This window comes from Corylus avellana, chromosome 1 (assembly GCF_965113065.1).
Source record: "Corylus avellana chromosome 1, dhCorAvel1.hap1.2, whole genome shotgun sequence".
NCBI classification, from domain to species: domain Eukaryota; kingdom Viridiplantae; phylum Streptophyta; class Magnoliopsida; order Fagales; family Betulaceae; genus Corylus; species Corylus avellana.
In genome coordinates, this window is record NC_142490.1 from 41,795,532 (window position 1) to 41,821,605 (window position 26,074).

The following is a 26,074-nucleotide window of genomic DNA, read 5'->3' on the forward strand; positions in this document are numbered from 1 at the left end:
TATCATGTTTAATTTGATTTTTGCGCAAAAACACGTAAGGGAGGAGAAATAAATTCAACTCAACCTAACTCCCACTATTTAAACTAATTCTAGGCAACAAACATAAATAATATCGTGCCAAGAATAAATTCAATGCCTTCATATTAGGTGCTACACATGCTCTAAAAATTATCTCGACAAATTTTAAAAGAGTAAGCATGCATTTCATTTCTCCAAAGAAATAATTATGGATTTAGATATACAATTCTTATATAAAAATAAATCCATAAAAATTACTACTACCCCAAACAATTTTACATGCATGCCAATATTTAAACATACTGTACAAAAAAAAATATTTAACATGCAATCTCTTCAACAAATGAATTTTCATTCATTTTATACATATATTATTGTATTACAAATAACATAGGGTAATTCATTTAAGAAGGATCCCAGTAGCCTATTGGTTAAGGTGTTCACCACTCTATCCACACGCCCTGTTGCCTTTTTATTTTATTGAAGGCGCGTGGCGCAGTGGCCCAACAATTTCAGCAAAAATATTACCAAAACCGTGGGAGTGGGGAATCGAAACACAACTTACTCGTGAAGAGCATCACTCGACCATTAAGCCAGAGCCGCTTCCTGAAAAAGTACAACGATCCAAATCAATAAACGGTTATTTACAGATTTGACCAGACCTTCTTCAACCTTTGAAAACTCAAATGTTGCCCTAATTTCAGATTTGCCTTGAAACTTAAATCCTTCAGATCTCCCTCATTATAGGTCCGTTTTTCGCACTCCATATGTCAAACTAAACCTTATGACAAGTATAATCTAACCATCTGAAAAATTAATGCATTTGATGATAAACAATTATCAGGACAATAAAAACAAAGTTTCATGTTCTTCAACTAAGAATGTTATATCTCTCAACATACACGTCCAATCATCACCAAATTTTGTGGGCATGTTTATATGAATGTTCTCTACAACATGTATAAATTTGGTGGTCTAATTCATTCATTTTCGAGCTTTGCCATTAAAGGCCATATATTAACGAAAATGATATATGAATCAGAAACTTGGTTTCATTGCAATTTCTCATGTATAGAAAAACATTTACATTGTCATACAGACAATGAGAAACACTCAACCTGGCTTTGATACCAATGTTGAGTAAAACATAAACATAAAAAATATAGAGTTCTATGTGTGTACCTTTCATCTATAACTCACAAATAAAGATCTTTGGTAAGTGTTCTACAATCTATAGTGATGCCTCTCACGTACAGATTTGAAAGAACTCAACGGTGATGTTTTATTACAAGAACAAAACATATGCCTACAACCTAAATGCCCTTTGATAGAGAATATATAAGAGAGAGAATTGAGAGAGATTCATAATTTCTGATTTTGAAATGAATGAATAAATCTGTAGTTTTAACTTCCATCCCAATGGTAATTTATAAACAACCAACCGACACAACTCTTGGTTATGAAAGTTACTAATTCCAAGAGATACAATTCTTGGTTTTATATGGATCAATTCCACTGTGGGTATATTGAGGTCCAATTACTAACATCTTCAAATGTTGGGTGTGATGAAGGCCCAAAATCTCGTGGAATCTCAGACCACCTACCCTTGGGTTTCATTTTTCGGAGCAAGTATACATCCATATCCTCACTTTCAACCTCATTGTTCCCCTCCAACACTTTCACTACTTGTCTCATTGTTGGCCGGGAACTTGGGTCAGGGTAAGCACACAACAAGCCCAAGTTAAGCACCCTGCCCACTTCTTCCTCAGCAAACTCGCCTCTAGCCTTCAATCTCTCATCAAGAGCATTCAATAATTGCCCTTGTACCATTAATAGCCATGCCCAATCTACCAAAGCTGGCTTCCCTACCTCTATAGGCCTCCTCCCACACATGACTTCTAAAATCAAGACACCAAATCCAAACACATCGGTTTGAGCCGATGCCCGTCCGCTTCTAATCACTTCCGGCGCCAAATATCCAATGGTCCCGACCACCCTTGTGGTGTTAGGCACTTGTCCATGGTCGTGCATTCGGGCTAATCCGAAATCCCCTAGCCTTCCATTCATATCCTTGTCAAGTAACACATTGCTGGCCTTAATGTCCCTATGAAGGACTTTGGCTTCCCACCCCTCATGTAAGTACAAGACTGCAAAAGCTACATCTTTCAAAATCCTTATCCTGTCTTCACAGCTCAACATCTTCCTGTCATCACATTCAAATGCCCATTTGTCCAAACTCCCATTTTCCATATACTCATAAACCAAAAAGATGTTGCCCTTGTCTCTCTTGCACCACCCTTTCAACCCCACCAAACTTCTATGCTTCAATCTTCCAAGGCTTGAAATTTCAGCCAAAAACTCTCTCACCCCATCATTTTCACGCGGAATGCATTTCACTGCAATCTCGGCCCCTCCTGCTAAAACACCCTTATAGACCTTCCCATTCTCTCCGGTTCCGATCACATTTTCTTTTGAGAAATCTCTTGTGGCCGCCTCAATTTCTATATAAGTCATTCTGTGTGGCCAATACTCCAATTCCCATTCTTCCATTTCCTCTCTCTCCCTAACTCCCCTTCGCTTCCTCTTGATCAAAAACAGAGCAAACAGTCCACAAAGTCCGACACCAAAGAAACCTCCCACTGTGATTCCTGCAATAAACCCTTTGGATCGAAATATTGAACCCTTTGGAAGAATAAACGACGGCAAACCTGTGGTGACCAAGTTTTCGCTTAACGAAAAGTTGGAATTACTAAAGCTCCAAGCCAAAATCTTGAGGCTTTCAACTAACTGTCCGGTAGCACTAGTAAAGCCAACATACATTTCATCCTCAAAAACCTCAGAAAGGTCAATAGAAGCATTCAACAAAGGCTTCCGAGGTCTTTTCATGCCTGCCAGAGCCACAGTAACATTAATCAAAGAATCTGAATAATCAATCCAAACTTGGTAATTTTCACCACTGTTGAGCTTCAATTCCTTGAATGACTTCTCATCATCAGCGTTGCTGCTGTTGTCGCTTCTTTGGTTGTCGGGCCAGTAGCCGGCATCGTGTGATGCATTTGATTTGAGGGAGTTCATGTCGATTCCAACATGGTTGGCGCTTATGTCATCGAATTCTTCGTTCTTAAACACATCAAACTCGACACCGAAGACATGGTTATTGGGATTCCCATTGTTGGTGTAGTTGAGAAGGCCTAGATAATTAGCTGGGTTCGCGCCTTCGATGCCCTTAACGGGCACAAACATGAAAGCTATGCCATGCCTAGCAGGAGGATTATTCTTGTAAGTAACCAAAGAGAAGATGAAAGAAGTTGAGAAAGGATACACATAAGAAGAGTTTGGGTTTTTAGTGGGGATCTTTTCTGGGTAAATTGCCCGGCCGATTGAGTAACATGTTTTGTTAGTGAGCGTTAGAATACGAGATTCAACGTCGGCCAGGCCATAGAGTAACATATCGGAGGAGTTGAAGCCATTGAAGACGAAATCAACAGCCGATATGGATTGGAAGAAGAGGAATACGGGCAGCAGAAAGCATAGTAGGAGAGGCTGTTGGTGTTTATGCTCCTCCATGGGGGATGATAGCTAGAAAAATGGAAAGAGAGATGAGCAGATGGTGTTGGATTGGATGAGGAGTTATTGAACTTTCTTGGTTACCTTGTAGATATTCATTGCATTTGATTTCTTTTGTCACAAGACAGTTTGCCGGATCGTTATCTATCGACATTTTCATAGCAGAGTTATCAACTGCAGTGAATGGAGACAAAAATGGCATTGAGAGGAGAATGAGATCGAGTTTGGTCAACTTTCAGAAATTCGTTGGATATTTTTTTTTGTTGGTCAGAGACTCAATGACTCATAAGGCAGGTGGCCTGGTAGCCGGTAGGTGTGAATCAACCAACATTTTCATAGAAGATAATCTATCAAGTGGCAAAACTGGCACCTTTTGGTTACTTTCCCAAACGTGACCCTATTTCTGAAAAACATCGATCTAGAGCTGGAGAGTTGTAGAAGGTGGTAACTACAAATAAAACATCTCAAGTTAAAACATGCGTTTATTTTTTTATTTTTTTGTCAAAAGGGGAAAGTCAAGTGGTTGGCATAGCTGCACGCTAGTCGAGATAAGCATCAGAGAAGCTGGGATAGGTGTCTTGAAGTTTACACTAGGGTGTCAAAAATTATCAGAAAATCGAACGAAAAATTGGAAAATCGGGGCTTTGGTTTCAGTTTCAGTTGAGAAAAATTAGAAATTGGGTACTTAGGTTCTGTATCGGGTTACCGGAACAGTGTACCTCTTATATATATATATATATATTAAAAAAATTTAGGAACTATTTATATATTTATATTTATGAAATATTTTTATTGTAAGAGGTTTTTTTTTTGGTTGGTAAATTATTTAAATGTTTGTTTTATTTTTTTTTTTTGGGTTTTGAATTGTTGTAGTAAGGGGGTATTTCTTGTGCAGGTTGGTTTGTTTAAATATTTGTTTTTATTGTTTTAATGTTTTTTATATGTAACTAATTTAAAATAACTTTTAGGGCATTTTAAAAAAATTGAATTTTTATTTCTAAAGCCCATATTGGCAAAAACATTAATTTTTTAGGATTTTTGGGTTTTTTTTTTTTTTGTTTTAATTATTACAATCACAACAAAGCCCAATTAATTTGGACAAAAAGACTTATAGATTTTTTAAAAAATGGGCCAGCTGTATGAAAAAATGGGCTTATTTTAGGCTTAATACTTAAAATAAGCTAAAAAAACAATTTTCTTAAAAAAACCGATTACCGTTCCAACCGGTAACCGGAACCCCGGTTTACTGGGACGTGGTTCCCGGTTCCGGTTGCCCAAAACCAAGAGCAGGTACCCCAATTCTAATCCCAAATTTTGGCCAAAAATTAAAAAAATGGACTGGTCGACACCTCTAATTTACACTTGAGAAGAAGAGTCGAGGAAGGCTACAGAAGTACGTGGTTTCGTGTTGGCATGGCATGTGTCGACAACTCTAGAATGAGCTTTGGTTGTTTGTAGCAACATGTTTTGTTGTTTCTTCTTAGACCAATTTTTCTTCGTATTATTAGGCAAAGTTTACATCCACCCAATCTCCCTTCGACTTTTATTAGCATATTCATTGAGAAAAATTATAAAGACACAACTTAAATTTAACTTTAGTTCAACTTTTCTCTTAATTTTTTTTTTTTTTAAAACAAACTGCTTGTGAAGAAGAGAAAAAACCTTAAATTAGAGAGAAAGAAAAATTTAATCTAAAAATTGAATCAAAATTAAGTTTAAGTTGTGACTGTAACACAATTATTGAACGACTGACCGTACAGATAAGTTAGAATGAGTTATTATCAACAGATATTTAAGGGGCAATCTTAATGGATGAATAGAAATATCTCCACCATTTAGATATTATTTACTTTTCAAACACATACGTCATGTATTTTTATTTTTTTTGTTAATAATTTAGTGCTTAGTTGAGCACGACCATCTTATGAGGACAGCTTTTTTGTCGGGAATATTAAATATTAAATTTTTATTTTATAATTGTTTAATATTATACTCCTAAATAACTTCTAGATTTAATCTTATTAAATATATAATAAAAAAACTTCAACATTATTGGATGAATGTTAAATATAATGTAACTAGGATATCTCCTTCTCTAACTTAATTTAAAATTTGTACATCTTAAAGTATTCACATTGGTTTATATATATATATATATATATATATATATATATGCAAAATGAGTAGTTAAAACTTACTTTATTTAATTTATTTGATGAATTTTAAAACACACTATACACCTAATTATCTTTTTTGTTTTTTTTTTTTATTTATATTATTTAAATTTTATTTTTTAATAAGCATAATTTTTCTAAAGATCTTATTTTTCAATTTTGTAAAAAAAAAGAGATGTCAAGAGAGAAATAGTATAAGAAAATTTTGAAAAAATAGCAATATGGAAGAGAAAATCTTTAGAAAAGAGCGATGTAGGGAATATTAATAAGATGGATGTGTAAATAGTGTCAGCTACATGTAGCGGTGAATTGTTCACAAATGCTAAAAAAATGTATTTTGCATTTAAGATACATAATATTCTAATATAGATGATTTTTTTAGTGTTATACTTATCTATTTTAGATAAAAGTAAGAAATAACTGAGCCATTGTGATTACTCTTATAATCAAATGCATTTTCATGTCACCTTATAGAACAATCACTTTTAGGATAAACTAATGTAATGGGGACAGATAGGGCTTGATTGCGGATACAGGCTGGAATATTTAAAAATAAGTGAAAAATAATGATTTTTTTTTTTTTTGCAGGTAATTAATAATTCCTTCTATATATTTTATGGAAAAATTACAGTTTACCCCTTCAAAGTTGACAGCGTTTTTCAATTCGAACACTAAAGTTTCAATTTTTGCAATCCACCCTCCCAAAGTTCCAAATTTTTGCAATTTGATCAATTTTATCCAAAACTTCTCATATTGCCCCTAATTTTTATTTTTTATAAAAAAAATTTAAAAAAAATTTGTGTTGGCTGTAGCCACCCCTTTGGTCATCTGGTCATTTTTACACCCCTAAATTTATTTTCGTTTTCATTAAAAAAAAAAAAAAAATCAGGAACAATATGAGAATTTTGGGATGATATTGGTCGAATTGAAAAAAATTGAAACTTTATGAGGATGGATTGCAAAAATTGAAACTTTGATGTTCGAATTGAAAAACGCTGTCAACTTTGAAGGAATAAACTGTAATTTTCCTTTATTTTATATATCAACTACAAATTGGAGATTTCAAGTTTCAATTGAATAACGTCACCGTTTAGACTATTGTGATCTTTTACACTAGCCATTATGTCAATGAATTTTGTAGAATTCTAATAGGGACATCACCTCTGATTTATCTAAGCACGAGAATATAGAAATTAACAATAATATATCCTATTTACAAATTTTGTTTTTTAAAAAATGATATATCCTTGATATGTTCAACGGCCTTTCTTTACTTCCACTCTCTCTTTCATATTATATATTTCTACTCATCATATAACCACTTAATTTTTATTATTATTATTATTATTATTATTTTATGAATGTTAGGTTTTTGAGTACTTACGATTAATGGTGAAAGTGCGGGTAGATAAAAACCGATCACATCTGGTATCCGTATATGCAAATATAGATAGCGATTTTAAGGTATGCAGATACAATTAATAATCGTATATGTATTCCTTTTATATACAATATATATTAAAGTTTTAAATTCAATTATTGAAGTGTCTCTTTCTCTTGCTTAGAAGTTTGTTAGTAATGAAGCTTATTAGTTTGTCATATTTTACTTACAATACAATTGTCCTTATATTTTACATTTAATTGATTCATGATTTGTACTTGTGGGAGGGTTGATTTAGATTCATAGTGTGTTGATTATTTTTTTTGGTTTGCTGGATTTGTAATTTATGGTAAAATGATTAATAAGTGTGATCTGAATAATAGTGTTCAACTAGAAGCACAAATTACAACTTCAAGGCGCAAAACATTCATTACCTCATATGCATATAACGGATGATAACCGCATTAATAAATGTAATAATCGTGTGGATCTAGATAATAGTCGCACAAGGTAGATGCAGATGCAGATACCTAAAAGTGATAGCTGCTGATATTGCTAATAACCGATTTGCATTTGTATTTTTATATACATGTCATATACATTAATACATAGAAACAGAGAAAGAGAGAGAGAAGACATGTCATATAGACAAGCCAACACCCCTAATACATTTAGACCCTCTTTCATTATGCATGTAATCTCCTTTTTTTTTTTTTTTTTTTTTTTTTTTTTCTGTAATCTCATTTTTTTCTTCTGTTGCTTCTGAGATGATACAACAAATTACACTCAATTGTCCATTCATGATGCAGATTCACCTGCCCCCCACCATAGTTTTGGACCAAGAGAGATGCATGGATGAAGACCAAAAATTTAATGGAATGGATTTCATTTTATGGAGCAAATATGCATCCGTATCCTCACTTTCAACCTCCTCCGCCACCTCATTGTTCCCCTCCAACACTTTCATTACTTGTCTCATGGTTGGCCGGGAACTTGGGTCAGGGTACGCACACAACAAGCCCAACTGAAGCACCCTCTCCACTTCTTTTTCATCAAACTCGCCTCTACCCTTCAATCTCTCATCAAGGGCATTCATTAATTGCCCTTGTACCATCAATAGCCATGCCCAATCCACCAATGGTGGCTTCCCTTCCTCTATAGGCCTCCTCCCACACATTACTTCTAAAATCAGGATACCAAATCCAAACACATCAGTTTGAGCTGATGCCCGTCCGCTCCTAATCACTTCCGGCGCCAAATATCCGACGGTCTCAACCACCCTTGTCGTGTTAGGCACTTGACTATGGTCGTACATTCGGGCTAATCCGAAATCCGCCAGCCTTCCATTCATATCCTTGTCAAGTAACACATTGCTGGCCTTAATGTCCCTATGAAGGACTTTGGCTTCCCACCCCTCATGTAAGTACAAGACTGCTGAAGCTACGTCTTTTAAAATCTTTATCCTGTCTTCACAGCTCAACATCCTCCTGTCATTACATTCAAACACCCACTTGTCCAAACTCCCATTTTCCATATAGTCATAAACCAAAAAGAAGTTTCCCTTGTCTCTCTTGCATCACCCTCTCAACCCCACCAAACTTCTATGCTTCATTCTTCCAAGGCTTGAAATTTCAGCCAGAAATTCTCTCATCCCATCGTTTTCATGCGAAATGCATTTCACTGCAATCTCAGCCCCTCCTGCTAAAACACCCTTATAGACCTTCCCATTCCCTCCAGTTCCAATCACATTTTCTTCTGAGAAATCTCCTGTGGCCGCCTCAATTTCTTCATAACTCATTCTGTGTGCCCAATACTCCAATTCTCATTCTTCCATTTCCTCTCTCTCCCTAACATGTACTCCCCTTCGCTTCCTCTTGATCAAAAACAGAGCAAACGGAGTACAAAGACCGACACCGGAGAAACCTCCCACTGTGATTCCTGAAATAAACCCTTTGGATCGAAATATAGAACCCTTTGGAAGAACAAACGACGGCAAACCGGTGGTAACCAACTCTTGGCTTAACTAAAAGTTGGAATTACTAAAGCTCCAAGCTAAAATATTGTTTCTTTGAATTAACTGTCCGGTAGCACTAGTAAAGCCAACATACATTTCATCCTCAAAAACCTCAGAAAGATCAAGAGAAGCATTTAACAAAGGCTTCCGAGGTCTTCTCATGCCTGCCAGAGCCACAGTAACATGAATCAAAGAATCTGAATAGTCAATCCAAACTTGGTAATTTTCACCGCTGTTGAGCTTCAATTCCTTGAATGACTTGTCATCATCAGCATCGCTGCTGTTGTCGGGCCAGTGCCCAGCATCGTGTGACGCGTTTGATTTGAGGGAGTTCATGTCGATTCCAACATGGTTGGCGCTTATGTCATCGAATTCTTCGTTCTTAAACACATCAAACTCGACACCAAAGACATGGTTATTGGGATTCCCATTGTTAGTGAAGTTGAGAAGGCCTAGATAATTAGCTGGGTCCGCGCCTTCGATGTCCTTAACGGGCACAAACATGGAAACTATGCCATGCCTAGAAGAAGGATTATTCTTGTAAGGAACCAAAGAGAAGATGAAAGAAGTTGAGAAAGGATCCACATAAGAAGAGTTTGGGTTTTTAGCGGGGATCTTGTCTGGGTAAATTGCCCGGCCGATTGAGTAATATGTTCTGTTAGTGAGCGTTAGAATACGAGATTCAACGTCGGCCAGGCCATAGAGTAACATATCGGAGGAGTTGAAGCCACTGAAGACGAAATCAACAGCCGATATGGATTGGAAGAAGAGGAAAACGGGCAGCAGAAAGGCTGTTGGTGTTTATGCTCATCCATGGGGGATGATAGCTAGAAAAACGGAAAGTGAGATGAGCAGATGGTGTTGGATTGGATGAACAGTTATTGAACTTTCTTGGTGATGACCTTGTAGATATTCATTGCATTTGATTTCTTTTGACACAAGGTAGGTTGCCGGGTCGTTATCTATCAACATTTTCATAGCAGATTTATCAACTGCAGTGAATGGAGAAAAAATGGCATTGAGAAGAGAATGAGATCGAGTTTAGAAGAGTAAAAGAAGGGCTACAGAATTGCATGGTTTAATCTGTCTTGGTAATTGGTTATTGGCATGCCATGTTCTCCAAAATACAATCCAGAATGAGGGCATAATTTGAAAGAGAAGGCAAGGAAAAGGGTGTCTTTAGATTATGAAGGCGAATGGAACGACGTGGCACCGTCATTAATTGTTCAAAACATTTTATTATTTATGGAGCGATGTCATTATTTATATGATCCAACGGTCAAATTTATATTTGAGATCAAGCCCATCTATCTTTGACATCATATTGGCGCCACATGGTGCGAAAATCAAGTGGCGTCCGAAGACTTGAAGCCTTGCACATGGTTTGTGTGTTTGGAAGGACAAAGGGAAAAGATGCGACAGTCCAGGAGTTCAACGTGGTTTTAAGACTATGGTCCGTTTGGTTCTTGGAATAGACCCGTGAAATAAAATAGTTATACCTATAAATAGTTATTCATTTGTTTCAAACAGAATGTCTATTTCCTGGAATAGTTATTCTGATGAAATAGTCATTCTTCTCGTGGTGGATTGGTGAAACCCTTCGGTAGTGATGCAGCCACCTCTGGTGCCATCGGCCACCCCGGACTCTCACCAGGGGTGGTCTTGGCCACCCCTAGAGTGATGGTATAAAGGATGATCACACTATTATTAGTGTGGTCATCACCACACCAGATCATGTAGATTTTATAGGAAAGTAAAATTACTTCATGTGGAGGTAGCAGGTCAAGAGTAATAACTCTTAACTAAGAGTTGTATTGGGACTCTATTTATAGAGTTCCGTGAGAATGCAGAAACACAATTCTATTTTTCACGTGAAATCTTTGTTTAGTTTTCTCCTGGTTTTCTGCATTCTAAACACTCTTATTCTCCACTGGATTTCCACCCTAACGGGAGAAATCTTTTCTGAAGAATTTACATAGATCCTACGTTATAGTATCTATCAGTGGTATCAGAGCACAGTAGTATGGAAGAACAAGAGAAGATTGAAGAACCAGAAGAAACAATTGAAGATCCTCAACAACTTTTGTCTAACATTTATCAGACAATTCACAGACAAGTCATCGGTTTAGCCTCTTCTGTGGCTTTCTACAATTTGCATCAATCATTGCAAAAGCCAGAGGAAAAACCACTTACAATCACAGTCCGTGGATTACAATATATAGGTAATATTGGTGCTTTAAGGAGAACTTATTTTTTAGAACAAAAATATTGGAAACAATTTCTCAGTCTACCTTTACATGATTCTGAGAAAATTTTTCCCCAAAATAATACTCCTGAAGTTTCTGATAATGCCTTTCCATCTGCGAATTTTCCTTCGGGACACAGTGAGAAAAAGGAAGAAAATTCATGTGTGTCTTCATCTGACGATTTCTTCACATATCCTGCTCTGTGGGAAGAAGAAGAAGAAACCGAAGAAGAGGATCCAGAAGAAGAAGACCCAGAAGAAATTCCAGAAGCCAAAAACTCAAATCACCAAGCAGAGGAAGAAAATTCTGAAGAAAATTTGCAAAAAGCAGTATATCTGGAGGAAGAAGATGACGGCTTGAAAAATCCTGAAAAAGCCCCAATCTCAGACGACGCCATTTCACAAACTGAGAAAGCCCCTGCGCCAAACGACGTCGTCTAGCAGCCCCAGGTAACTTCCTTCAGTTACTTTTCAAACGACGCCGTTCTGACTAACTAGAACGACGCCGTTTCGCGTCTCCACAAACAGGCGCCTTTCAGCGCCTGTTATCAACACGACGCCGTTCCACAAAATAGGAACGACACCATTTCAGAACAAGATCGGGTCGACCGACCCGCTCCACGTCTTCTGGAGCACGCCTTAAAGACTGCACTCGACCCGCTTCGCCGACCATTTCGCTTCGGCCTAAAGTGGAAATACACGGCCCGAAAGTCCGTGTTGCGAGCCCAAGCCCAGATCAAGAAAAACCAGAAACCCGCGAACACTGATGCCCGACCCGATGAAACCCGATCCGTTGCATCTCGACCCATTGCATCACAATCCGGCCAACTGAAACCCAACCCGACTGTCCCCCCATATCCTAAATTCGACCCGGGATTTAACCCGCGTTTCAGGCAATCCGGTTTCAGACAACCCGGTTCAGGCAACCCGGTTTCATCAAACCCGGCCAGTTCAAAGCAATTTCACTAATTTCGCCCGTTCTGGCTCGTTTCAGCCCCGATTTCGTCCATTCAAAAACCATTGGAAAGCTGATTCGAAGGGCTACAATACTACAGGTTCTATTTACAATAATTTTAATAATTTTCAGCATTATCCTAGGAATAATTGGGAAAGAGGTGAGACTTCTAATCAAAATCATCGAAGTTTACACCGAAAATTTATACGACCCTGCTGGTTGGCTCCAAGTCAACACAAGGAGGTTGCATTCACAGTTCCTGATTTGGCTAGGAAGGAGATCTCATCTGACAGGCGCCTAAGGGGTCCACATCCTTTACGGATTGTTAGGACCATTGAGTAGAGCCCCAGGGACCCGTGGCCTACTGGCATACACGCTACACTCCTCAGAGGACGGGTGAACGGGTCAGTCCACCAAATCCATCTCTTGGATATTATAGGGGACATCTGAACAAATACAAGGCATGTCTGACTTATCCTGAAGATTATTGAGTTGAAGTTATTACTATTTATTGTTCTTATTTTTATTTTTACAGACAATATTAGTTTGTAATAATAATTAGACTCACAGACAAATTATTTAGCTTGTAATAATTAGTATAGTTATTCAGACAATTGTAAAAATTGTACTGAAAAATAATAAATATTATTATTATTATTGTGTTGTTAAACCTACTTTCTAACAATGGCTATTAAAAATAGCATTGATGCTTCTAGACTTGAAAGTCTTAATGGAATGAATTTTAGAATGTGGAAACGACACATAACTTATGTACTCATACAGGACAAAACACAATATACCCTTACATCTGTGAAGCCCGATCCAGCTGACCTAAATGACATTGAAGCCAAACAGAAACATGAGAAATGGATGGAAGCTGACTTACTGGCGAGAGCCACCCTTCTCCACAACATGAAAGGCAATATCATTCCTCTATTCGAAAGTCATGAGTCTGCTAAAGAAATGATGGATGCACTGGAGGCAAAGTATGGCCCAAGATCTGATACACATGTATAGTTGTTATTAGACAAATACAACTGTACACGTATAAATGACAATGACTACGTAGGCAAATTTGTTAATCAAATGGAATTACTTGCAAAGGAACTTGCAAATGCTGGTCATCCTGTATCAGACAAAATGCAGGTAACCACCATACTTAATGGCCTTCTTTTATCATGGGAACATGTGATGACTTCTTTAACACTTAGTGGAAAAGAAGTCTCCATGATTTCTTTACCAGTAATACTAGTAGTCGAAGAAGAGAGAATGAAAAGACGAAGGCGAGAAGGAACATTTAGCAATTTGATGATGGCTCAAAACTCAAATCAGACTGTTCGAACTCCTCTTACATTCAGAAGCAAGCCACAAAAATTCAAAAGAAAATGGAAAAGTAAGCAACACAGTAAAGTCAAAGCAAAAGGAGCATGTTTCAAATGTGGAAAAATTGGTCACTTTAAAAAGAATTGTCCAAAACTCCACGGCGTCAAAGCAAAGAAGGAGATTGCAATGACAATCACTGAAGCATTGATGGCAGAACCAACTTCTAGCTCTTGGTGGATAGATTCAGCAGCAACTAGACACATCACAAACAAAAGGGAATTTTTTGTGGACTTCAAAGAAAAAGCTGTTGGAGAGCACAAAGTTTACATGGGCAACAACACCTATAGTGACGTGCTAGGAGAAGGAAAATGTAAGATTTCTGTCAAAGGTTCAGTTATTGTCTTACATGATGTTTTGTATGTTCCTAGTATCAGGAGAAATCTAATATCAGTTCCTATATTAGATAACAAGGGATACGGGATAAAATTTAAATCTGGGAAGGTCTATGTTAGGAAAGGAAACACATATGTAAAGGGTACAAGAGTTGACAATATGTATTCCATTAAAGTTGATAATAAAGTTTCCATTTCATATTATACACATGTGTCTGAAAGTAGTTCTTATCTATGGCATTTAAGATTAGGCCATATTAACATAAATAAATTGATAAGAATGAGCAAAAATGGATTACTACCTAATACTAATTCTGGAGATTTTAATATATGTGAATCATGTATTAAAGGAAAAATGACTACCAAGTCTTTTTCAAAACACTGGAAATCATCAGAATTATTAGAAGTAATTCACTCAGATATTTGCGGACCATTCAGAACTAAGACACATAGAGGAATGGAATACTTTATTACCTTCATCGATGATTATTCAAGGTATGGATATATCTACCTCATCAAAAATAAATTTGAAGCTATTGATAAATTCAAAATTTTCAAATTAGAGGTAGAAAAATATTAGGAAGATCTATCAAAACCTTGAATAATGATAGGGGGGAGAATATGAAGCTATGGATACTTTCTGCAAAGAAAATGGTATAAAACATTTGTACACAATGCCATATAAGCCTCAACAAAATGGTATTGCAGAAAGAAGAAATAGAACTTTAATGGAAATGACAAGGTCAATGATGACATTCGCTGACTTGTCTATTCATTTTGGGGAGAAGCCTTATCCATAGCAGCTTATATACTCAACAGGGTTAAGACAAAATCTAAACTTTTAACCCCTTATGAAGTCTGGACAGGTCTGAAACCCAACTTAGAAAATATAAAAGTATGGGGATGCAAAGCCTATGTACTTATCCCAAAACCTTTAAGGGATAAATTAAAAGATAAAACATGGGAATGCAAGTTCATAGGATATGTTGAGAATGGTAGTGGATATCGATTCTACCATTCTGAAAAAGGATTAATAGAAAGCAGAGAAGCTGTTTTTCTTGAAAATTCAGATCAAATAAATCCTATAAAAGATATCAGACTGTTAGAAGACGAACAATCTACACAAGAAAATTCAAATCATATCACTCCTATGAAAGATATCAGACAATCAGAAGATGAAGAATCTGCACATGAAGACATTAAAATTCTCCAGGTCAGTGGGAGTAAAAGGAGTTTGAATCTCAATATCCCTAATCATGAAAACAGTGGGAGAGTTAAAAGACAAAGACAACCATCTGTCATACTTAAAGATCATTATGTATTAAGTATAGATGACATAAATCTTCAAGATGATCCTTCCAATTACAAAGAAGCTATACAAGGTGATAATGCAGACAAATGGATAGATGCAATGAATGATGAACTAGACTCCAAAAATGACGTCTGGGAACTCACGGATCTTCCTCAACAAAGAAAAGCTATTGGATGTAAGTGGCTACTGAAGAAGAAATTCAGAGCAGATGGAAGTCTTGATAAGTACAAGGCTAGGCTGGTAGCCAAAGGATTCACTCAACAACTAGGTGTGGATTTTGTTGATACTTATTCACCAGTAGCAAAATTTACCTCAGTAAGAATAATCATGTCCATAGTAGCTAAGATGGATTTAGAATTGCACCAATTAGATGTAAAAACAGCATTTATAAACGGAGAATTAAAAGAAGACATCTATATGGTTCAACTTGAAGGATTCAATGTGAGTGGACATGAAGAAAAGGTTTATAAATTGAAGAGGTCACTATACAGGCTAAAGCAATCTTCAAGACAATGGTACTTAAAATTTCATGAGACTATCATGGAAATCGGTTTCGAGGTAAGTCCACTAGATCATTGTGTTTACATTCACTATGACAATGATAAGTTGACTATATTATCACTATATGTAGATGACATATTATTAACTGGAAATTGCTAAAAAATGATTCAGAATACAAAGAATTTCTTAGCATCTAAGTTTGAAATGAAAGACATGGGTGAAGCAACTTATGTCTTGAGAATAAAAATTTCAAGGAATAGAACCTCGAAATTATTATACTTAGATCAAGAGAAATATATAGAAAAGGTACTTCAAAGGTTTAATATGGATAAAAGTAAACCTCTAAGTACACCTGTTTCAAAAGGTCAACATTTGAGCAAAACAATGTGTCCTCGAGACCAAACAAAAATTCTTGAAATGGAAACTGTCCCCTATGCTCAAGCTGTGGGCAGTCTTATGTATGCTATGACAAGCACAAGACCTGATATTTGTCATGCTGTAGGATTGGTTAGTAGATATCAATCTAATCCTGGAAAAGAGCATTGGCAAGCAGTTAAAAGAATATTTAGGTATCTGCAAGGAACTAAAAACATGGATTTATATTTTGGATTAGAAGATCTTAACATTGCAGGATACACTGACGCAGATTTTGCAGGAGATGTAGATGACAGAAAATCTACGAGCGGTTATATATTCTTATTCGGGGGAACAGTTGTTTCTTGGTTAAGTAAGAAACAAAATTGTGTTGCAAAATCCACAATGGAAGCTGAGTATATATCATGCAGCACAGCGGTAAGCAATGCTGTTTGGATTAAACGTTTCATTAAAAGTTTACATCTTGGAATGCAAGATGGGTCTATCAATGTATTTTGCGATAATAAGTCTGCCATCTCTTTAATAAAAAGTGCAACTGAAAGTTCCAAAGGCAAACACATTGACATAAGTTATCACTATATTCAAGATATAGTGGAGAGAGGTGAAGTAAAAGTAGAATTTATTCCCTCAACAGAGATGGTAGCTGATCCCATGACCAAAGGGTTAACTCTAGATAAATTTAGAGAGCATGTAGCAAAAATGGGATTAAGGAAAATTTATGAAAAGGCTACATGGTAAAAATAGCATGATCAGAAGAATTCAGGGACGCCTGAATGAATAATGATATGTATTTTTATTTTTTATATACTGATAGTATAACTATTTATCTCAAATAGGGTAACCTTTGAGATAAGAAATTGAATAAAAAAATTTTCAATTCAAATTACATATGGTTATTATGTAATAAATCATTAATTATAGTATTGAGTATGAACTGTATTCTTAACTATGGATAATTAATGTTAATTGCCTAGAATATACGGCAGATAAGGAGTTGACATGTTTTTTTGTGATACTAAAAATAAACATGTACAACTAAGGTTTCATTACTAATTATAATAGTATGATCAAGTGGGAGATGATGGTATAAAGGATGATCACACTATTATTAGTGTGGTCATCACCACACCGGATCATGTAGATTTTACAGGAAAGTAAAATTACTTCCTGTGGAGGTAGCAGGTCAAGAGTAATAACTCTTGACCAAGAGTTGTATTGGGACTCTATTTATAGAGTTCCATAAGAATGCAGAAACACAATTCTATTTTTCACGTGAAATCTTTGTTTAGTTTTCTCCTGGTTTTCTGCATTCTAAACACTCTTATTCTCCACTGGATTTCCACCCTAACGGGAGAAATCTTTTCTGAACAATTTACACAGATCCTACGTTATACTAGTATCTATCATAGAGGGCCACGGCGAGGTCCTCTAGGGTGCCGCAACCACCCTCAATGCTTGCTGTGGGAGGCAAACCACCACACCTTCAACTTTTTTTTCTTTTTTTTTTTTTTAAACTTGAATTTTGGAAAAATTAGAAATTAAATGGGATTTTTTAGTAATTTTGATTCAATTCCAATTATAAAATATATGTTGCTACTAAATTAAAGAATTTTCAATTCCAACATTTTTATATTTCCAATAATACATATTCATTTTCCTAACTGAATACTCATTCCGCAAACCAAACATGGCCTAATTGGAATTGAGTATTCCATTAAGAAAGAGAACATGTATTACTGAAAATAGAGAAATTTGAAACAGAATAATTATTTTATCAGGAAAATTTTTAGGCCATGGAATTGGTCGCGTGTCACTCCCAACCAGATTTGGCCCCTAGCCACCTTTACAGATGGCTCACAAGCCACCCCAGGGGTTGGGGGTGGCTTTCCGGCCACCCCTAACGTTGGCGGTGTTAGGGGTGGCTGGAAATCATGCTAGCGATTTCCAATTTTTCACATTGTAACTTCGTACACAACGTTGGTTTAAATAAAACTTGTCTTTCAAATGCAAATCATGCTAGCGAGTTGTCCAATTTCACTGAACTCTAATATTAGAATGATGACAAAAATCACGAACTGTTGCTTGGGTATGCAATTTCTGGTAAATCTTTCAAAACCCAGAAGGTAAATGTTTGATTAAGGGGGAAAAAAGAGGGGGGGGGGGGGGTTGGAATGGACTCCTCCACGGCAAGGAGGAGCTCCTCGCTGTGGGGTTGTGGCCACCACGAGTACTGCATCATGAACGCCGTGAATTCTAACATTTTTTCTCTTCACTTGGAGCTCTCCTCTGTTACTCTATGGACAGAAAAGCTAAACAAGCACACAGTTGTCGTTTTGAGTTCGGCCTCCGTCGTTGTTGATGTTGTTGAGGGCCATTGGACTAAGGCTTTCTGGCCACCCCCAGGGGGTTCGGGGTGGCCGGAAAGCCACCCCTATCCCCTAAGGGTGGCTTTCCTGCCACCTCTAACCCCTTCGGAGGTGGTTGGAAGTTAGGGGTGGCTTTCCGACTGTAATGGGTATATTAGGTTAATGGATCATTCTATTGTAACCTCCTATACCATTGAGTAGTTGGTTAAAGTAGTTAAGAAGTTAGTTGTAGAAGTTAGCAAGTTGTTAGTTGTTGTTAGTTGTAGTAGTTAGCATGAAAGGAATTATAAATAGCCTGCAGGAAGATGTAATAAGAAGTTTTGGAGTCATTTGTTCAAGGAGGAACTTTGGAAGTTTAAACATCCTCGAAATGCTTTGTAGGAGGCTGGTCATCTCGAATTGGCCATTTGATTCAATAAAGGAGTAGTTTCTTTCTCACTCTTTCCTTATTTCCATTTTATTCTCTCTTCTTGAGTAGTTTAATGTTACACCAACCACCCCTTCAAAAATAAAATTATTTAATTTTTAAATTAAATTAATAAAAAAATTAATATGCTGACGTGGCAAAATTGTGCGTTGAGTTTGGGACTGACGAAAGTTAAACATTTAGGGGAAAATCTAACAGTATGGATTTTTTTTTGCATTTTTGATTGACCAAGGGAGTAAAATTCGAAAAAAATAAATAAATAAATAAAGTTCGAGATTTTACAGTTTTGGCGCGTTGACTCAGAGATTTATAATATATTTACCATTCTTTCTATCAAAATTAGACTTGACTCTTGATTCATGTTTTGTCTCCCCTCGATAAAAATTATGGTTTTATCCTTAGTTATAGATGAGTCGAACAGCCAAAACAGAAAGAACTACTATCATGTATAGTTTTGCTAGAGTAGGCCGTCACTAACGAGCATGGTGATATATTACGATTTTAAATATCACACCAACACATGACTTAAATACAATTGTGTCTATATATATATACACACACACGATTGACCGTACAGATAATTTAGAATGAGTTATTATCAACAGATATTAATAGTATATTAATGAGATGGATGTGTAAATAATGTTCGCTACATGTAGCGGTGAATTAATCACAATTGTTAAAAAAATGTATTTTGCATTTGAAATGCATAATATTTCAATGTATAAGGTTTTTTAGTGTTTTGCTTATCTATTTTAGATAAAAGTAAGAAATGACTAAGCTATTGTAAGTGTTTTTATAAAGGATAACTTCTATAATGAGCTAGTGTAAACGAGCTCCTTTGTGCCCACCAATTAGAATTGAACAACTAGGATTATCACACCAAATCAAATGAGGTGAAAAACACTCGATTAAAACACCAACTCACATCATCCACAAAAGACAAAATCTTCCTTTTTCTCCTCTCCCTCTCTCTCTCTCTCCAGCGGCGCCGTGCATCCCAGCCAAGAGCTTGCCAACCCAGACCTCTCTGGTGCTCCCCTCTCTCTCACTCTCACTCTCACTCTCATAGACACACACCGGCAGCAGAGAAAAAAATTTCTCTACTGCCTAGTGCTTTCTCCTCCCTCACTCACGACACAATTTCTCTCACCGAAATTATTTGTCTCTCACAATGTGATTTTTCATTTGCACAAATACAGTGTAATTTTTCATATTTCTCTGTTTTCTCTCTCACCGAATACAGTGTGATTTTTTTTTTTTTTTTTTAATTTTAATTTCCTTGAATTCTCATTTCAGTTGTATTAGTAGGATATGATTATTGGCTATGATATCAAAAGCAAGCTGTTAAGTTTCGTTTTTTTATAAGAAAAAATTTATGAAGTTGAGATTTTAGTAATTATAATTGAAGAATGTTGTTACCTTTGGCAGAATCTCTAGGATGAATACTAATATCGAAGAAATTGATAAAATATCATTTTGTGATGATTTTATTGAAGATGGGCATGTTGACAATGAAATGATAAAAGGTCATAATTATTTGAAGCAACCTATTGCAAGTATTGCCTCATTTAATGGTCCAAAGGAACCATGTCTTGATATGGAATTTGATGAATTAGAAGATGCTCGTGCATGTTATAATGTGTATGCAAGGCGGAATGGTTTTAGTATTCGAATAAGTCATTCTCGACTAGCTAAGGATATGTCAGTAAATGGGATAGAATATGTTTGTTCAAGAGAAGGCTTCCGTCATAAAAGTTATCAAGAGAAAACCTATACAAACCCGGAGCCTGCTGAAACAATGATAGGATGTAAAGCAATTATGGGTTTAAAAAAAGTGGGATTGAAATGGATTGTATCTAAGTTCAAAACTGAACATAATCATGATCTCCTTAGTCCTAGAAGTGCAAGGTTGCTTTGTAGCGCCCTAGAATTTTCAAAGTTATTTAAATAAATTATTTTGATGATGATGTTATTTTGATATTCATTTTAGCCCATGATTTTAATTCTTGGGAAATTTATCGTATTACAAAGAGTGGTAATTAGAGAATGGTAATTGGTGAAATAATAGGATAGTAAATGGTAGGAAGAATTGTATTGGTAGGTAGAACAGTAAGGGAAGGTAGAATAGTTAATAGTAGGTATAATAATATAGGTATAGTAAAGAGAGGGTAGAATTGTAGATGGATAAAGGTAGGTATAATAGTGTTGGTAGATGGAATAGTAAAATGAGGGTAGAATTGTAGATGGATAAATGTAGGTATAATAGTGTTGGTAGATGAAATAGTAAAATGAGGGTAGAATTGTAGATGGATAAATGTAGGTATAATAGTATTGGTAGATGTAATAGTAAAATGAGGGTAGAATTGTAAATGGAAGGTAGAATAGTATTTGGTTTTTTTTTTTTTTCCTATAAATAGAGCTCTTCCCCTTCACAAATTTCATCACTCCTCTCCCTTCTCTTCCACATATTCTTCCTTCTTCCGTTTTCTACTCGGTCTTTCTTCTTTCTGAAAGTGTTTACACAAAATAGAGAAAGAAATGGCGAGACAAAGCGTTGCAAAAAATAAAGAACACGAGAGAGAACGGACTTGAGAAATTAGTTTCAAAAGATATACTAGTGGTGTTAGTCAGATTGGAGCAACTATATCCTTCAAACCACTTTTTAGCTTCAGTCTAGAAGTAAGTAAATTCACTACCCCTTCAAAAATTACTTCATGTCATGTTATTTATTCATTCTTGTATCAAACAGTTAATAATTATTTTATTTACCTATCATGGAGATATATTGCATGCATGAAGGATTTCTAAAAGAATTATTTAGAAAGTTTTTATTTCTTTAAACACTTTCTAAGTACAACAAGTTTATGTTTGGAAAAGTTTTCATTTTGAGAAAAGAAAGTTGAGAAATGATGATGATTATAAGAAAGAAGAATGATGATAAACCCTCATACATGTTGCCCTAAGATGCATCAAAAGAAGTACAAAGAAAAGTACAAGAAATGAGTTAAATGTTTATGAAATGAGGGCACATTTATGGAGGATAGTATTTTTGGCCCCAAGATAAGTAAGGATGAGAGGAGTTTGGCACCGATACTAGGATGGAGGCGAAACCACTGAAGGAGGCTATGCAAGAAGGTGGTATTCCATCAACATGACCGTTGAGTGCACCAAGAAAGAGTTAATTGACGGTCGGGTATGGCTGAGGCCACAGTTCAATGCCATAGTCACAAGGACCTGCAACCCTCGTACACAAGGGTAACAATGTACATGAACCTTAATATGAGAAAATAATAATATAATTTCAACGATGATATACTATGATGATTTACAATGATGATTTATAACGATGCATTATAATGATGATTTATAAAGATGATTTATGACGATGATTTATTACTAGATGTAATAGTACGTATATGCTACAGGAGATGCAACCGTACCTACATGTATTATTATGGCTGGATGTATATTTATTTGTGAAAACGATTTTCAAAACTGAGAACAATGAGTAAAACTATTTATGGTTGTGGATTTTACTTGTTGGGCCCCTTTTGGCTCATTCAGTTTTATTTCTTGTTTTCAGGTAGAAAGGACGCTGGAATAGGAGGCCAGAATGGGGGGCGGGAATAATTATTAACTTTCAAGGTCTTTTCATAACAGTTATTATAATAATATGATATTCCACAACTAAAGTTTAATGTTTCTTAATTTCGTTTGTAATAAAATCTCTTGAAAAATGTTTTATACATTGATTGTATCACTTAAAATCAAGTACTCTAATAGATCTTATAGATCTTTGCAAAAACTTTTGTTGTAAAAGAAGAAAATTGGCAAACTCAGCCTTAACGGGTTGGGGATGTTACATGCTTCGTGGACATAGAGTGGTAACACGTGCCCAAAAAAGTCTTATCGATACACTTAATAAATCCGGTGTACCTCCAAGAAAAATAATGTAAGTGTTGAGTGAAGAATCCGGTGGTAACCATAATGTTGGTTGTATTCTTAAAGATGTGCAAAATTATTTGGGCAATAGAAGAAAGGTTCTTTTTGGAGAAGGATATGCATAAAGAATGTACAATTTTTTTCTTGAGAAACAAAACAAAAATCCAGGTTTTGTTTACGCAATCCAAGTTGATGAAAATGGATGCATGGGCAATTGTTTTTGGGAAGATGCTAGATCACGAGCTGCATACCAATATTTTGGAGATGTTACTTTTGATGCTACCTATTTGACAAATTGTTATAAGATGCCTTTTGTTCCTTTTACTAGAGTTAACCATCATCATCAATCTATGATGTTTGGATGTGCTTTGCTTGTAAATGAAACGGTTGAATCTTATACGTGGTTATTGAAAACATGGCTTGAGACAATGCTTGGACGTGCTTCCTCTACAATTATCATTACAAGGCTATGGGCAAAATAATTGCAAAGGTACTACCAAATACCACTCATAGATTGTGTTTATGGCATATTTTACAAAAGGTTCCAGAACATTTGACGCATATATATAATAAATATCCTTCTTTTCAAAGAGACTTTCAGCATTGCATTCATAATACACTCACAATTGAAGAATTTGAGGTGGAATGGAGTGAAATTGTAGGCAAGTATGAGTTGGGAGAGAATGATTGGTTGAAAAAACTTTATATGCGGCGTGAAAAATGGATGTCGGCTTACTTGCGAACCACATTTTGCGCCAGCATGTCTACAACTCAACGGAGTGAGAGTACGAATAATTTTAAAAAAAAATTATGTTCGTTCAAGCACAATGGTGAGTGACTTTGTTTATTAATATGAAAAAGCCTTAGATGCACGTTATTTTAAAGAGAAAGAAAGAGATATCAAGACAAAAACTTCTAAACCAATTTTGAAAACATGTTACAAGATAGAAGTAGAGGCGGCAAAGGTTTACACAAGGGAGTCTTTTTTGATGTTTCAAGAAGAGCTATTTAATAGTCAAAATTACTACTCATCTGAACATCGGGAAGAAGGAGGAGTGAAGATATATAAGGTGGCCCTTCATGGGAGAGAAAATCCATTTTATGAAGTTGCATTTGAATTTCTTGAGAAGAAAGCAACTTGTACATGTTACAAGTTTGAATTTGTTGGAGTTCTATGTAGACACATTCTTCAAATTTTTGTGAAGAAATCTCTGGTGGACACTATTCCCCAACATTATGTTTTAGAGAGATAAACGATCAATGCCATGAGTTACATTATACATGGCATTTCTAATGATGATATGCAAGTAGAAACACAAAATTCTTCCACCTTGATGAGAAATAGGTTAATGTTGCAAATTTATGAAGTTGTAGAAGTGGGGTGCCAATCGAAAATAAAATATGATCATTTTAGCATTAGTTTACAAAAGCAGCATCACGAGCATCTGATAATGGATGATGATTGTTATAAAGATATGGATGATGCTGATGTAGGAAGTGTTGAGGGTCATGTCTTCAACAGCCAAGTACTATCAAACCTTTCATTCACTTTGCAAGATTTTCTGCATGTTAGTTATAGAGGAAAACCCAAATCTTTAAGACAAAAAAATCCAAAATAAAATCAAGCAATCAAGAAAATGACATGTTCCATTTGCAAGAAGACTGGGCATGTGAGAACCAATTGTCCTTCACATAAGCAAGCATGGTATTCTTATAATCTTTTTTTATTTACAATAATTTACAAGAGAATGCATTTTGATTTAAGGAAAATCTTATTTTCTATAGGGGATATTTTGAATACCAATTTGAGGCCAACTAACTTGGGTTTGATAGATGAACAAAGTTTAGTAAAGGTACCTTCTTCTTCTTTTTTTTTTTTCTTTTTTTTTTTTTTAATTTTTATAACATATCCTCCATCAAGTTCATTTTTGTCCATTTTCTAATTTTATTTATTTATGAATTATTTACAGTGCTCTTTGCCAACTATGGAGTACCCATCTACCACTACATTTGCGTATCCCTCTACCACTACATTTGCCATGTCTCAAGATCTTGGATATTCATCTACTACAATTGATATTGATACAAATAACATCAACGCATATGGAACTCCTTGAAGTTATTGTGATTTGCATGGTGTAGTATTTTTTGTGAGGTTGTCATACACAAGATACTTTTTGTGATTTGTGTAGTTTTATATTTTTTGTGAGGTTTAAGACACAATATATGGTTGTATGTAGTTCAATGTGGCTACATCTGATTGGTTTTTTGAACATCAACGTTTTTTAACATCAATATTGCCGAGGGACACCACAAGATTAATTTGACATATTCTTGTTTGGACGCTTATGCCCTGCCATTTAGATCAACTAAATATTTTGAAAACAATCAGAACTTCAATGTCTCTTCTGTCCATTGCTTCAATTGGAAGAATTACAATGTGCTGCCAACACAACCTCAAAGTAGCTTGTAATTATTTGGTCACTAATCATCTTAGTTTAAAGAAGCAATTTATAATGTTTAAAAAAAAAAAAAAAAAAAATCAGACATTTAAGCAATTATTTGACACTAAAACAAGATTTTTTTTCTTCGCTGGTGAGAAGGAGAATTGGAGTCGGCATCTTAGCTGTCACCGGAGAGAGAGAGAGAGAGAGAGAGAGAGAGATGGGGCACCGGAGAGGTCTGGTCTCCGGCCTCAGGTTGGGATCCAGCGTCTTTTTAGAGAGAGGTTGGGTTTCGGCGTCGGGTTGGGCTTCGGCGTCAGGTTGGGCTCCGGTTAATCTCTACTGCCGCCGAAGAGAGAGAGAGAGAGAGAAAGAGAGAGCACCGGGAGAAGTTCTTTGCCGATTTGAGGAGAGAAACCCACCAAAATCCAGTGTGTGGAGAAAAATCCAGTTCTTAGCTTGATGGGTTTGAGGAATAATTTTTCTGGGATGCACGGCGCCGCTGGAGAGAGTGTGAGAGAGAGAGAGAGAGAGAGGGAGAGGAGAAAAAGGAGGAGTTGGTGTTTTATTTGGGTGTTTTTCACCTCATTTGATTTGATGTGATAATCTTAGCTGTCCAACTCTAATTGGTGGGC

At 35.9% G+C, this 26,074-nt stretch overlaps 3 pseudogenes; 1 reads left to right on the forward strand and 2 right to left on the reverse strand.

Annotated features, from left to right (window-relative positions):
* Nucleotides 1–1,487: 1,487 nt before the first annotated feature.
* On the reverse strand, nt 1,488–3,655 carry LOC132171385 (L-type lectin-domain containing receptor kinase VII.1 pseudogene; annotated as a pseudogene).
* Nucleotides 3,656–7,951: 4,296 nt separating this feature from the next.
* LOC148589860 (L-type lectin-domain containing receptor kinase VII.1 pseudogene) lies at nt 7,952–9,969 on the reverse strand (annotated as a pseudogene).
* Nucleotides 9,970–20,650: 10,681 nt separating this feature from the next.
* On the forward strand, nt 20,651–24,248 carry LOC148589861 (protein FAR1-RELATED SEQUENCE 5 pseudogene; annotated as a pseudogene).
* The last annotated feature ends 1,826 nt before the right edge of the window (nt 24,249–26,074 follow it).